Raw genomic sequence first — 15,910 nt, forward strand, 5'->3', positions numbered from 1 at the left:
AAGTCATGTCCTAATTAATGTCTTTCAAAGCCCTACAATGTTCAATTTCACTGACTGCTTTATACATCTGCTTTTACCTACAAGATAGTTCCTTGAGGGCATGAAATGTGTCTGATTTTTTTGTGGTTCTGATACCCAGCTCAATGCCCAAAACTTAGTAACCACCTAATTAATACATAGGAAATACAGTCATGTGGGCCTTAAAGATGTGACATATTCAGGGAAATGCATCACTAGGTGGTTTCATCAATGTGGAAGCTTCAGAGTGCACTTACACAAACCTAGATGACATAAGTCAACCACTCAACATGGCCTTTGGATACAAACAAAAGACCTGGAAGACACGAGATCTATGAGGCCGCTGTCGGCATAGAATATAAAACTATTTTTTTATAAGTAGGAGTACACTCTAACGATAAAAAAAAAGTATAGGGTAGCAAAAACACAAGCTAGTAACATGGCCATTTATTTTAATTATCAAGTATTATGTAGTATACATTAACCACATATGCTATGCTTTTATAGGACTGGCCAGGTTTGCTTACACTAGTATCACCACAGACATGTGCACAGTGTACTGCATCATATTTGACAGATATGATTTCACTAGGAGGAAGGAACTTTTCAGCTCCATTATAATCTGATGAGAACACCATCACATATGTAGTTGGTCACTGACTGAAATGTCATTATGTGGCACAACACTATACATGAAGGAATGTGCAGTCCTCTGGCATTCCAATCAAAAGCCCTGATAGTTTACTAGGTTCTCCTTGTGGGCCCTGGATTTCAGCTTTCCCCCCCTTATATCTGCAACAAAGTCATATATGCTGCTCAGTCTCTCAATCCGTCAGCTACCCCTTCCAAAACTGATCACACATCCAGGGCAGGTTAATACCAAACCTCACACACAACTCTTGGGATTCTGTTTCTTTTCTACATTTTCAATCTGATTATTTATTCTGTAGCTTGTTATATCTTTAGCCTTCAAGCAGATTTTTAATACAAATTTTACCTAATTTTTTAGCTTTTTCAGAGTCTGATTAGCATTACCTGGTCTCCTCTTGATAGTGGAAATCCTACAGTCATTTCTGCAGCTGCCAGTTCTCCAACTCTACTATGAAGCCCTTGCTGGGAAGGACTGTGTCTTGTTCATATCTGTAACACCAGTAAGATGCTTTATAAATGTTTTTATTGTCTAATTTCTTACTTTCAAGATGGAATCAATGCTGGGTAGTTTAAGTTGCTCACAGAATCTGGGAAGCTCAAGAGTCAATTAAGGGGACTGTAAATCCAGAAGTAGTCCAAGTTACACAGGTGGTCATGGGCAGACAAGGATACCCATGAGCAGTAGGCCCAGACACAGCAGCTCATATCACCAGTGAGATTGTGAGCATCTATGCTAAATCTGCTCCTGAATAAAGTGGAAACACTGAGCTGCTGAACAGAAGAACTAAAAGGAAAAGAAATGGAAGTAAGGTAGAACCAGGAAATCTAGGAAAGGGAGAGCAGGATGAGAGTATAATAAATTTTGGAGAAAGCTGGTTCTGTGAAGGAATTGATAATAAGAATTCAATCTATTCTCAATGTTAAAAGTGTAAAGTAGAAATCCTGTAGAGAATGTTATTTTTGTTTTTGTTCTTTTGTTTATCAAATACCATATTTGACCCATGATTTGGTTATAAAGTTTATTCTGAAAAATGAAAAAAAAAAAAAAAGAAATCCTGTAGAACTAGAAAGTAGGTTTTAGATTCATTACAAAGTGAATCTTAACATGTCCAAGGAATAAACAGATGATAAAAGAAAATGAAATGATCCAGGAAGACAGTCTACCGTGAGCCTATTTTTTCCTTGCCCTAGATTCCCTGCTTAAGAAAACCATGATCCATTCCACATAGCTTTCTTTTCAGAAATCTCCATGTTCCTGCTCTGTCATTATCTGCTGAGCCATTTGAATTCTACTCCTTACAAAAGGAGTTTTTCAGTAGCTGCCATGTGGGCCAAGTGTCCCACCAACCATCCTATCAATGCCTTTCAAGTAGAACCACAGAATTATTAATTAAAATGATTACATTTCTCATCTAATTTCACAGATAGTTTTATAATAAAAATGTTTCTTCAGAAGCCTGGAATTCCCCAAAGGCTGTCATCTGGTTTTTCAGCTAGGTTGACAGCCAAGTTTTTAACCTGTTCGCAAATCCATCAACTCCAAAATTAAGGAGTAAATCTAAAGAGGCTTGAGGATGACTGATTTTACCATTTGTCCCTGAGAATTTTTTTCTTTTATGAAAACACACTTTGATATTTACCTAAAGATCTACATATAACAAGAAGCAAAGAAAATATTTAGTATCCAGAGGCCAGTCCATATTATGAAGTCCCTAAGCAGTCCTCATTCTTTGAACCTTCTAGAGTCTTCCTACATTTGTCTGTTGTATTATGTCTAGGGTTTTTTTAGTTGTAAGAGGAAATAGTAAGTAGAAATGGGGATATTTCATTTTGTCCAGGACTAGAAGTCTTTTGATTATACGTTTTTCTTTCTTTCTTTCTTTCTTTCTTTCTTTTTTTTTTTTTTTTTTTTTGGTACCAGGAATTGAACCCAGAAACTCATAACCACTGAGCCACATTCCCAATCCCAGCCCTTTTTATTTTTTATTCTGAGACAGGGCCTCAGTAGGTTACTTACAGCCTTGGTAAGATGCTTTAAACCTGCAGTACTCCTGCTTCGGTCTTCTGAGCTGCTGGGATTATAGGTGTGTGCCACCACACCTGGCTGCTTATACATTTTTTGAGGGAATGGGTATTCTTCTTGAACATAGAGACATATCACAATTTATATACTCGAGTTATTTTTATAGGCATGCACAGACTATCTTATTTTTTCTTCAAAATTACAAACAGTATTATAAAGAATATCTCAATATTTACAGAGGTGGAAATATTAGGTCAAAAGGGATAGTCTTCACATTTTGATATTAAATTGATATCAAATTAATACCAACAGTGAATAAGTGTGCATATTTTTGCACATTTTCATTAACACTACACATTAGCAAATACTTTAATCTTTTACAATATGATTTATAGATAATGTTATTTAATGCCATTAATTGGGCCAGGGTTGTAACTCAGTGGTAGAGTGCTTACCTACCACATGTGAGGCACTGGGTTCGATCCTCAGCACCACATAAAAATAAAAAAATAAAATAAAGGTATTTTGTCCATCTACAACTATATATACACGTGTATATATTTATATATATGAAGATTTCTTTAATCAATATTGCTTTGGATATTACTGAATTTGAAGAGATTATAAGGTTTAAGTGGTAACTTGTAGGTGGTTTTACATTGTTATTCATGTATTTAGTGAGTAGATATATATAATATAAAATATATAATATATACTATTCATGCAAATATATAAAATATATAGTATGCATTATTTATTAATTATATACTATAAAATATAACAAATATCTCTGGAAAGTAAACATGTTATTTTACATGGCCAAAAAGGAATTAACCTGAAGATGGAATTAAGGTTTCTGTTTGTTTGTTTTTTATACTGGGGATTAAACCCAAGGGTGTTTAACCACTGAACAACACCCCCAAGGCCATTTTTATTTTTTATTTAGAGGTAGAATCTCACTACCTCTAGGGCTTTGCTAAATTGCTGAGGCTGCCTTTGAACTTTTTATCCTACTGTCTGGGCCTCCCAAGCCACTGTGATTGCATGCCTAAGCCACCACACACAGTGGAATTAAGGTTCTTAATGACTTACCTTAACACAGGAATTATCCTGGACTATCTAGGTGGGCCCCAGGTAATCACAAGGGTCCTTAAAAGTAGAAAAAGGAGACAGAAGTGGAGATCAGAGGATGTGATGTGAGAAAGATTCAACCTGCTGTTAATGCCTTTGGAGATAGAAGAGAGCCATGAGGTAATGAACAAGAAGCTGGAAAAGGCAAAGAAAATGGATTCTCCCATAGATCCTCCAGAAAGGAGCACAGGCATTCCAACACCTTGACTTTAGCCCAGCAACACCCATGTCCAACTTCTGACTTCTGGAATGTAAAATAACGAATGTGTTGTTTCAAACCACTAAGTTTGTGGTAACTTGTTGATGTAGCAATAGAAAATAAACACAGATAGTGAGGTAGTACATAGATACTGCAAAACAAAGGGACACAGAATTTGAGAAGCACTGGGGATTGTAGGGATAATTAGGTACACCTGTATGTCTTAGGTTGTAGTTGCCAGTGGAAAGTAGGGGAAGAGGTGGAAAGAATCAGGATTCCACTCTAGTTCACACTTTCTCTTAATTACTTTATAGCAAACTCAGGATAACTAGAATATGAGGCACCATCTCTCTCTGGTCCTACATCCCAAACTAGGAGACCATCAGAGCAATTCCAAAATCTTTGTTACATTAAAAAAATCTTATAAATAAATAAAATAAAGGTCCATCAACAACTAATAAAAATATTTTTAAAAACTTATTTGGCTATCAGTATAAATTCAACCATGTGATAGTAATGTTCTTCCAATGGTGAAAAGCAACACAGGTGTGGTAAAGTTATTAGTTGAAATTCAGGAAACAGGGTACTTTTTATGAAGGACTGGCAACCTGTTAATGGACACCAGGGAAATGCCAATAAATTGATATTACATGTATCATTCAAATTACAGAAAGGAAGGAGACACGCTGTGTTCTTTCTTCTAAATTAGTAGTTAAGGCTAAAAAGTCAGATTACTTTTCTTTTTACAAAGAGTCACTTGCTAGGGTAAAGAGCTGAGCAGACCCACTATTACAAGTATTTAAAGTGATTATTTTGCCTTCAGTGGTTTGCTCTGTCTTTGTTTTGGGGTGTAGCACATAGGCAGGTTACTACAAAAAAATGGGAAGAAGAAAAGGAAATGGTATTGATATGGGAAAACCTTTCTTCCTGCAGGAGAACAGAGATATGAAGTTCAAACTAATTTAAAAATACTGTTGGTTTTTGGAAAAACACTGTGTGTAAACACAACACACAAGTACACAAGCAAATATATCCTTATATATGTACATATACACATATGGTAGATAGTATTTGCCAAAATTATCTTCTATTCCATTTTCTCTTATGCTAGGTGACTGTGCCATTCCTCCATCAGGAGACAAGGGGGGATGCTTTACCAGTAAGCTATATCCCCAGCCCTTTTTATTTTTTATTTTAAAATGGTCTCATTAAGTTGCTTAGGGCCTTGCTAAGTTGCTGAGGCTGGCCTCAAACTTGTGATCCTCCTGCCTCAGTCTCCCAAGTCACCGGGGTTACAGGCATGCACCACCACACCAGGCTAAGAGATAGAGTCTTAATTCCCTTCCAAATCTGGGTTTAACGGTTTGCTTATAAAAGAACACAGCAGAAATGAACTTGGTTACTTCTGAGACCAGGTAAAAATTTTTAAGTAAATAAATAAATAAATAAAAATAAAAAGAAGCTTTCGCCTGGTTCATATAGAACTCGGTCTCCAGACATTACTTCCCAGGTTGCCCCCTTTGGGAACCCAGAACATTATAAGGAGTCTAAGTCACTTGGAGATGCCATGATTAGGTGCCAGCCTAGGAACTAAATATGGACATGAATTTGCCTCAAGACACTTCTGGCCCCTGGCTATTAGAATACTCCTACCCACTGAGTAGGAAATGTGAAGATCTGAGTAGAGCTATATGACATGACTAAGTCAAAGGGGTAAATATATAGGCATTAAAGAGAGATTTAAGACACAGATTAAGACTTTGGTGAACTCTGGCAGTGGTGTCTGCAAGATATAAGAATAAAGGACTTGGCAAAGAAATCAAATTCGGTTTTAGACATGTTGGAATCACAAGCAACTAGGATGGAGAACTGAAAAATACAAGTTAATGGACAAAGAAAATAATAAACGAAAATGAGAAAAAGTTGCAAGCTAGCAAAACAATGGATGCACAATGGTTTTTGTAGGTCAAAGGTTTTCACAAACCAGGAAGGGACACTGGTAGCACATACTATAATACAATCAGGTGGAACATGAGCAAATACTTAGAAAGTGATGAGTCTCTGATAATATTAACAGGGGAAATTGAGGAAATGAGTAGAAAGAAACAATTAGAAAATTCATTTTTTCCCAAATAGGTTTATCAGAGAAAGAAAGAAGAAAATTATTAGCATATACCTGTTACTTTAAAACTCTCTTCTGCATGTCATTGCATAAAGATTACTAATATTTACCAGAGGAAATAGTCTGCCATGAAGATGTCACTGTAATTATGTTATGTATAATAATATGCTGTTTTTTTACCTAAGATTCCTACATGGGAAAAGACTTATTACTTGAGTTCATTCTAACAAGAAGTTCTGAGGAGTTTGATAGCATTGAATGGAACACTTTCTGTCTACCTTAACTCCAGTTGTGCAACAAGTTAATTGGTGTATTTGACAAGACACATAAGATAAGGCTTATAACCCTTCTGAAAGTAGCACTGTTTTGTGTTTGAAATGAAGTGGCCTTTACACTTGGCCTAGTTAGTACAATTAACTTAGACTGTAAGGCCTAGCGTGTGTTCCAAAGCTTAATTAAAAATGTAGAAAACTGAGGATTGCAAAAGCAAACAACTTGCCTAAGTTCACTGAGCAAATACACAAAGTTATCTGTAGTCCAAATCAGAACTGGTTGATTCCAAGGCTTATTTTTTCATCATTATGCCAGTATCAACCTGCATGTCCTTAATTAACAAAGGGTCAGAGTTCCTATCTTTGGGGAACTCAATATACAAGGCACAACACACAAAGAACAAAATCTAAGATCATATGAACAGTAATACACTACAAGTATGTATACAAATAAACAATAACATTTCACTTTGGGAGTCTCTACCATTTGACAGACACTCGGCTAAACACTTCATGTGTACTTTCAAATGTGAAATACAAATTAAGCCCATTTCACAAACTAAGAAACTGACGCACAGATGTCTGATATGTATAGTTAAGGAACTACATTCGGTCCAGCGATCAGAGAGGCGACATGATGTGACAAGAAAAAAGGAGACTTTAACCTCCTACAAGTCTCTCACCCTCGAGGAGAAAGGGAACTATCTATAAACACTCCAAATCCATCGAGGAAACATCCCCGACCTTGGCCTTACACATCACAGGTTCCCCGCCTCCCCATCCGGCCGAGCAGGCGGCCCCGCCCCTTCCGGAGTCGCTGCCCCATGCTTCTTAAGCCTGTTTGCCCTCACCTCCTCAAATCGGCCACCATTATGGGGCCTCTGTAGCGCAGGACCTTGGTCTAGCGCAAGGCGCGCATTACCCTGGGAGCACACGGCTGGAGGGACACCTGTCTAAGAAGATCCAGCGCGGCCTCCCCAACCTCAGCCATTCAAGCTTGTTCCGGGACAAAGAAGTCAAGGGCCTACTGCCTTTTCTGGGCCAATCGCTGCCCAGTCCTCTTCTGATACGCCTCCGCCAGGCAAAAGCAATCGATTCATCGTAACACACTCCTGCCTCCGCCGGGAATTGGGGCATGAGCTCTCTGGTTCCGGAACGAGGTGCTCGATTGGTGTTGAGGGGCGCGAAACTGTTTCGAGATCACTATCAAATTGATATGGAAACCTGTACCTCCTACATTCTGGGTCTTGACTACTGTTTTCTTAGAATGCTCCCTGGCACAGCCACTCGATAAAATCAGCTCAGGAGAAAAAAAGTGTTTTGAAACTAGTACTCTAACCTCTTACAAAATCTACCTGAGGGATAGGAAAAGTTCCAAATTAATTAAAAAGAAAAACTTTTCTCATTCTACGGAAGATTAGGCTCAATGGTAATTGGGTAGTGTCTTGCCATCAGTGAACCGTTAATGCAAATGCTTACACTGTGAGATAACCTGTCATCTTCAATCATTTGGAGATACTTATTTATCACTCATTTAACCACGAAGCAGCCCTTCCTTTTGTGCTGTCATTGGAAGGCTCTGGGAACACTTGAGAGGAAAGGATATGACCCCTGTCTTGAAGAATCTGGCATCTAACAAGCACACAAATGAAGTATAATGTTAGGTTAAGAAACAGATACATACGCCACTTGTCAGGATGAGTGTCACCTATCGAACCCTATTTGATCTGACATGGTCATACAGGTGCAGGGAACATAGAGTAATATCTCTCATGCTTTTTTAAATTATTTTTTTAGTTGGCAATGGGCCTTTATTTACTTATATGCGGTGCTGAGAATCGAATGTCTCACACATGCTAGACAAGAGAGCTCTGCCACTAGCCAAAACCCCACCCATCCCTCATGCTTTATTCCTGAAATCTTTCAACTTCTCCCTCTCTCTCTGAAACCTTTCTGTTTTAATCTCTTGTCTTTCCACTTGACAAAGTAGCTTCCTATGACTTTCTAGAGGAGAAATTCCTGATCTCTACACTATCCACTGCAGGTAACATACAGAGGGAAAGAAAAACAAACTTCATTGTGATTCTCAAGTCTATCGTGACACTGCTGAAAGTTACCTAAGAGATATAAAGTTGATGGAATTCTCCTCCTTTTTGCCTACAATGTTTCCTGATTTCCTCAGCAAGTGACTTAAGGCCCTTTGTAATGTGACTTTGACTTGTCTACCACTGTCTCCCATTCACTTTATTCTACATTCTACAGACAGCATTGCCTGAGTTTTCATGGAAAAATGCAGGTTCAGGGAGATCAGGTTCATGAAGCCTTACCTACTCTGCAGGCAATGTAAACCATTACCGCCTCAGGGCCTTTGACTCACATATCACAAAGTATTTATATTCTATTATCATTTTTAACGTATAAATCAGTACCTCAAGTAGAGTGTAATCAGTATGAAAACAGGAGAGAATCTTGCTCTCTGAATCCCTAGCATTTAGGAAAGACCCTAACCTATGATAAATACTAGATGAATATTCATTGAATGGTGTAAATGATTTTAATAAGAGTCATCTGTGGTTGCCTTAATCAACATGATGCTGTGAAGTACTTTACTTGCTTTAAAGCTGCTGCTTCTCTGTTTAGGGGAAAAAAACAGTTGGAGTTAGCCGAAGGTAGCAACCTGAGGTTTCAGGGCTTCTGGTCCTGTGTTGCCCATTACAAAGAAGCCCGCACTGTACCATGTGGGGCCTATTTAACATCCTTGGACAGGCATACTTGGAGTAGGCATTCTTTCTAAGGCACAAACATGGGCAATCCCTGCAAAAAAAGGCTTATTGAATGTTGGGAAGTGTTTATGGAATTTCAGCACAGGATTATTCAAAGCAAACCTCTCCATAGCTGACTCCATAACTGACTTTGAACTTTACTTTTTTGGCTGCCCTGTGCCACCCTCCATATTTTATCAGCTTAATTCTTTAAAGTGACATGTAAGATCATCTTAAGGAGGCCTTTGGTTCAAGTAAACAACAAGCCTGGACCCGGAAACCAGAGTTTCTTGTATGATGTAAGTTAGATCATGTCATGCTTTGCTCAAAACCTTCCAGTGTCCCACTATTCCCTTCAGAGAAAACCAAAAATCTTAATGTGGTCTCCAAAGTCTTTGATCTGCACCTCCCTCCTCCCTTTACCTCTCACTGCATCTCTCCTGTTACTCTCCACACTCACTTGTCTTCAACCCTACTTGCCTCCTGTGTTCCTCCAATCACACCTACCTCAGGACCTTTGTACCAAGATGCCTGAAGCCCACATGTTCCATATACGCACTTTCTTATCTTCTTTACCTTACTTTCTTGAGGTGTTTGCTCAAATATTATCTCAATAAAGTCAACCCTTAGCACCTTATTTAAAATGGCAACCTACTGCCCCCTCTCCTTACACTCCCAATTTCCATTATCTTTACTTTCTTATTTGCCTGTAATATTGATCTCTTTCTAACATATTATATATTTATTTATATAAATATCTATCTATATATCTATAAGAATATTATTTCTGCGTGGGTAGGGATCTTATTTTGTTTTTAACCTTGTTGCATTTCAGATGGGAGGTTGTTGTTTGGCTCACAGAAGCCACTTAGTAAATATTATTGGGTTAATTAATCCTTGCCAACTCTTCTCTGCCAGATTTGCCCATGATAGCAGAGTGCTGGGAACTGTGAGTGTTGGACATGTTCTCACACAGTATCCAGTGTAGGCTTTACAATTTTTTTACCTTGTTCTCCCAACATCTCCCAAATTTTGATTTGCTCAGAAGACTCCCTAGGTCAAAGGAAACATTATTTTCTAAACGCATAGTAACTTCTGTGTATGGGAGTAAATGTGCCCTGTTCAGGTGCGACATACTGTTGACTTAGGCTGAAGGCAGGCTCAGGGCTGTCTCCTGGGACTGCTGTGCCAGATGGCACTTTCCTATGCATCAACCACCAGGTATTGGTTGGTGTCTCTCTCTCTCTCTCTCTCTCTCTCTCTCTCTCTCTCTGGCGTGTGTGTGTGTGTGTGTGTGTGTGTGTGTGTGTGCATGCACGCGCATACACATGTCCATGTGTCAGTACGGTTCTGGAGCTGGTGGTCCAAGGGACCAGCAGGAGGATTCTTACTGCCTAGAGGCATCTGATGGAAAGGAGCCCTGCTTTCTTGTGATCAATATACCTGGACAAGGAAAAGGGAGCTGAGAAGGAACAGAAGAAAGCTGGGCAAGAAACATAAAGGAAGACGAAATAGCTGAAAAAAAGATATTAGAGCCCAGCTCAGACATATGCTAGTAGTTCCTCAAAGCATCAAATGTGAAAGACTTGGTTATTATTATTAACACATATTAATTGTAAAAACTAGTGGGATCGCTGTGATATTTTCATACTTGCATATACTGTGCATCAATCATGTCCTACCCTCTCTCTCCCCCAACCTTCTCCAAACTTTGGCCCCTTTCCTAATCCCTAATAGTCCCTCTTCTACTTTCAGGTCACTAAAAAATTTTGCTTTTCATTTTCGCATAAGAGAGAAAACATACAGTCTGTGGCTCCTTGGTCTCTTTTTTGGAGACCAGGGTTTGTGAGACTCTGCTGGGTTGCAGGCATTAGGTATTCTTTGGGGAGGAGGCTTCACACAAAGAGGATATAGTAGCCAATGCAATTCATACAATCATGTATTTCTTGGCTACACTGTGTCTAAAGCTGTCTTCAGAGAGAAAAACTGAAGATTCATGATTCTGAGACTCCCTGTCAGGGGTACTGTCCTAGTAAAAGCTGGACTTCACCAGAGTTCTAGCTGCAAAACAGTACTGTATTGCGTGGTCTTAGCACGCCATCTGGTGGTTAGGAGCAGTGACTTCAAGGCCTTCCCAGAGGAGAGAGAATGACTTCTGTTGGGAGCATTACATATTAAAGGACACTCTCAAAGCCTGGTCTCCATTCTCCATCTAAAGGAGCACACACAAACATCATCCATCCAGTGGATTTCAGAAACCACCTGTCCATTCTCCTATAGCTCTAGTGATGCTTCCAATAGGCTACTCACAGTTTAAAGTTCCAAACAGTAGAGACATTTTTTAACGACTGAATTATTTGAAGCAATTATTATTCTCTATATATAAGCAATTATTTTATACATATAAGCAATTATTATCATATATATCAGAATATCTGTCAGCAGATTTGTATTGTACTAATTAATAGCAGTAGCCCCTCGTTACTAGTTGTCCCTTCTTTACTACCTCCTCAGAGTTTTATGCACACCATACCTAGGTGAACTGATATATGTACAACCACACAAGTCAAATTCACAGACGAGATAGGATTCAAAAGGGTTATATAATTGATCTGATATTACAAAGTTTGTAAATGACAGGGTTGAGTCGATTCTTTTTCTCCCTGGCTTGCTCTCTCTCTCCTGCTCTTTCTCAAAAAAAAAAAAAAAAAAAAAAAAATCCAAATCAGGTTTACCAATTTTACCAGTTTGGGTTTCCGCTGAATTTTGATGTTTACAGAAAAGAGACATTCAAGATGGTTCAGATAGAGCTCTCCACATAGGATCAACTGCTACAAGTTGAATAGCCTGCCAAGTGTGACATTTTGACTACTTGTTACTAATAATCCTTTCCTATTTTGTATTAACAATAGCTAACATCTGTCAAGTGCTTTCTCCATGCCAGTCATTGTTCTAAGAACTTTATAAAATTAACTCATACCCACCTTATTATGTTGCTATTACTTCTATTCCTATTTTCACATAAGGAAACTGAGGCATCAAGTAGTTAAATAATTTTCCCAAGATAACTAGTCCCATTTATACTCAGTTTGTAGAAGGTAACTTTCCTCACTATGGTATAGGGTAATTCCCTGTAATAGAAATAAGCTTATTTTCAGGTGATCTGGGGATGAGTATGCTAGTTTATAGGAGCTGAAGAAATCTAAAGTTTTCAACTTATTAATGAGTTTGGGGGAAGGGTGTGGGAGAGAGGAGAACAGGGGAGGGTACTGGTTACAATGGGTAAAGATCCAGAAACAGAAAAAAGTAGGACCCATCAAGAGCCCTGCATAGGGAAATGATCAAGTGAGAAGAGAACATGGTACCCATGAGAGGTGCAGCATATAATGGACTTGGTGGAGAAAAGAAATTTGGGAAGGGCATTTGTAGAGTCGATAGTTACATGATGCAATGTAAACTGTCTCCTCTCTCTTCTCTATGAAATCTTCAGTAAATTTTACATTGATTATTAATACTTCCTGTTGGAGCTAAATTTCTGTTAGGGCAGGGAGTTCATAAAACACTGGTAGAATACAAGCAAACAACTCTTGGAGTCAAAAATGTCAACAGCTTAAATGTATATAGTAATTCCTCATCAGTTCTTAGAAAAACCAGCAAGAAGGTCAAGTTAGCTCAGAAACCACCGTCTTTAGCAGAAAGAGGGGAGAGGAGAAATGGGAGGCAACACTTAAAAGAAAAATTCCCTGCCTGAGGCTTAGTCTTACGAGAGTCTAATGTCACCACTATGTCTAGGATCCCACTTTCCATTCTAGAGAGAAAACAAAGTCCAAAAGGTGGCAAGAACTTGGCTGCACCTAGGTCAACTCCCAACTGCCTTGCTATTTAGGCCTCATTGTATCAAACAATGTGCTAACACTCACCCCTACCCTTTACACCCCAGCTAACAACCAATCCTAACCTGATGCTGCTGTGACACTGGCTGGTGGGTTGCAGCCTGATTTCTCCTAACCCCAACTCTTTGCTATAGAATGATTGGGACAGTCCTGCTATAAATAAAGAAAATGCCAATGTATTTCCACACTTTGGGTTCTGGCCAAGATCCTACCTGTGTGATGATTTAAACAAGTCAGTACCTTCTCTGATCTCTTTTCCTCTTTTGTATCCTGGAAACCAGGATGTTAGCCCCAAGAGTCTCACAGAATACTCTGAAAACAGAAATAAACTGAATAACATGTTTGTTGAACAACAATATACACAAATTTTTGCTTAAAATTTTATATATACATTTATATATTTTTAAACATTAAATGAAATTTAACATTTAAATATTGACATTTAGACTAAATAGTCATGCCCCACAAAATAACACTGGAGTCAATGACAGACTGCATATATAATGTTCCCATAAAATTATAATGGATCCTATTGCCTAGTGGCACTGTAGCCATTGCAGTGTCATAATGCGATGCATTATTTATGTTTGTGGTGATGCTGGTGTAAACCTACTGCACTTCCAGTCACGTAAAAGTATAGCAATAGAGCAATAGGAGGAGGTAGGAAGAGAGGAGGAAAGTGAGGGAGGGGGAAGGGGGAGGAGGGGGGAGGAGAAAAAAAGAAACTATATTTTACCTGGAAATGAAATGAAATGAATGAAAATGAATGAAGAACTATGAAAGGGAAAACCAGTGATGGTTACTCCTTGCCAGTCAGGCATGTCCCATTTCACCATGCATACAATCTTGAAGAACTAGTACAAAGAGACAGAAGCTGTTAAAGGTTTGACTTCATTGAAGGCAATGAGAGTAACAAAAACTTGAAGAGGGATTATATCGGATATCAAGTAACTTCTAATGACCTGTATTGAAGACCAGACACAGAAGTATGCTCTCAGGATCATAGTCATCACAGCCAAGCCAAAAGTTTGCAATGTTCAAAGAAAAGGCTGGACCCAACTACAATGCTGAATTTACTCCTAGCTATGGGAAGTTTAAATGATTCAAACATCATTATACACTACATAATGTCAAAGCAAGCGGTGAGTCTGCAAGTGCTGATATGAAGGCAGAGGAAAAATCTTTGCAAACTCTACATATGCTGATAGTGAAGGAAAATTACTTGCCAGAGCAAATCTTGAATATGGATGAAACCTGGTAATTCTGGAAACAGATGGCTGAAAGAGTTTCATCCGTAAGGAGGTCAAGTCAAGGCCAGGTTGAAAGGTTTTTAAGGATAGAATAAAAGTCTTGTTGGGGAACAATGCTGCAGGTTACATATTGAAACCCTTTGTGATCTGCACAGTGAGAACCCCAGGGCCTTCAAGCCTATCAATAAGCACATACTGCCAGTGTATTACAGGGGAATAAGAAGTCATGAATGACCCACTCTCTCTTCCAAGATGCCCTCCTGAATTGCTCTGCCAGTGAAATAGAAAAATACTATTTGGAGAATAAATATACTCTTAAATATCAATGTGTGGATATCCACAAAATAACTTGCTAGGATTTTATTGGGATTGTATAGAATGTATAGGTCAAGCTGGGAAGAATTAAATCTTAATAATATTAGTCTTCCATGAACATGGAACATCTCTCAATTTCCCTCGCTCTCTCTTGATTACATTCATCAGAGGTATGTAGGTTACTCATCTAAATCTTGTATTTTGTTATTTATACCAAAGGTTTTTAGTGTGCTAATGCAAACTGTATTTTTAAAATTTCAAATTCCCACTGTTCATTGCTTGTATACAGAAAAGACAACTGGTTCTTATATATTAACCTTATATCCTGCACCCATTATATAATTGCTTATTTGTTCCGGTTTTTGTCATTGTTGTTTTTAGGATTTTTCACATGTCTATTTCACATAGACAATTATGTCACATGTGAAAAAAAGGTAGTCTTACTAAACAGGAGAGGTGAAAGGGAAAATTCATGCGTTGTTCCTGATCTTATTGGGAAAGCATTCAGTTACACACCATTAAGGATGTTAGCTGGAGATTTTTTTGATAGACGTTAAGTTGAGGCAGTTCTCCGTTCCTACTTTAGGGAAAGTTTTGACTCATGAATGGGTGCTGGAATCTGCAAGTGTTTTTTCTGCATATATTAATATGATCATATAATTTTTCTTAATGAGCCTAAAGTGATAGATCATAATGGTGTTTGAATGTTGAACCAGTCTTGCAAACCTGGATGAAATTTCACTTTGGAAAAAAGTGTAAGTATTTTTATACATTGTTGGGATTTGATTTGTTAATATTTTGTTATTTTTGCATCTATATGCATGAGAGATAATTGTCTACAGTTTTATTTCCTTGTAATAATTTTTTTCCCTTGGCCATTAGGATGGGGCTTCAGAATGAAGTAGGAAATTATCTACTTCTATCTTCTGGAAGAGATTGTAGAAATTGGCATAATTTCTCCTTTAAATGTTTGGACTTTACCAGAGAACCCACCTGGGCTGGTGCTTTGTGTTTTAAAAGGTTACTACTTATTGATTCAATTTAATAGCTTTGGGGCTATTCAGATTGTTATTTCCTTCTGTGTAAGTTTTGGTATATTGTGTCTTTTAAGAAATATATATCCTCTTCGTGTAGGTCATCAAATTTTAAACATAATATTTTGCATAATATTCCTTTATCACTTTAATGTCTATGGGGTCTGGAGTGATGGCCCCCTATTAGATATTAGTAATTTGTCTTTTTCTTAGTCTGGTTAAAAGTTTATCAGTTTTATC

This window comes from Sciurus carolinensis, chromosome 2 (assembly GCF_902686445.1).
Source record: "Sciurus carolinensis chromosome 2, mSciCar1.2, whole genome shotgun sequence".
In the NCBI taxonomy this organism is placed as follows: Eukaryota; Metazoa; Chordata; class Mammalia; order Rodentia; family Sciuridae; genus Sciurus; species Sciurus carolinensis.